The sequence below is a fragment of the Nestor notabilis genome, unplaced genomic scaffold (genome assembly GCF_000696875.1).
Source record: "Nestor notabilis isolate BGI_N333 unplaced genomic scaffold, ASM69687v1 scaffold3727, whole genome shotgun sequence".
NCBI classification, from domain to species: Eukaryota; Metazoa; Chordata; class Aves; order Psittaciformes; family Psittacidae; genus Nestor; species Nestor notabilis.
In genome coordinates, this window is record NW_009934944.1 from 4,798 (window position 1) to 5,427 (window position 630).

The window sequence follows — 630 nt, forward strand, 5'->3', positions numbered from 1 at the left end:
GTGTACTGCACAAGCACTTTGACAAGGTCCTCCCAGTAGCCTCTGCCACTGGAGGGAGCCTCTGTACGCATGGGAGCCTCCCATCACCGTGCGTATAGGGGCAGAGGTGAGCCCATCAGTAGCAGATGGGGTGATGTTCAGCCTGTTACTATGTGCTATGGCAGAGTTGGCCTCAGATTTTCGTAGTTTGATCCTAATAAGGTAGGATGAATGTCATATGTCAAAGGAGCTCACATTGTAGCTAAAAATACAGTCTAGATTATTTTTCTTCCCTTCCCGAAGTTACCAGTGCTTCTTGGTTCTAACTCTGGTGATTCCTAGCTGGCAGACATAGAATCTTGGAATCATAACATGCTTTGGGTTGGAAAGGACCTTAAGATCATCCAGTTACAACCCCCTGCCTTGGGCAGGAACACCTTCTACTAGACCAGGTTGCTCAAGGCCTGACATCTCCCCTCCAAGGTTCACACCACTGTTCTTAGTTCAAAACATGAGTATTAATACACAAGTATGAAAGTCACCCCCACAAAGATTCTAGCAAAGCACTCTGGATTCTTATCTCACTTGATCTCTGTGGCATTTGGGAGATTCATGACAGAACTAGGAGCTGAATTCTTGCTGTCATATTAA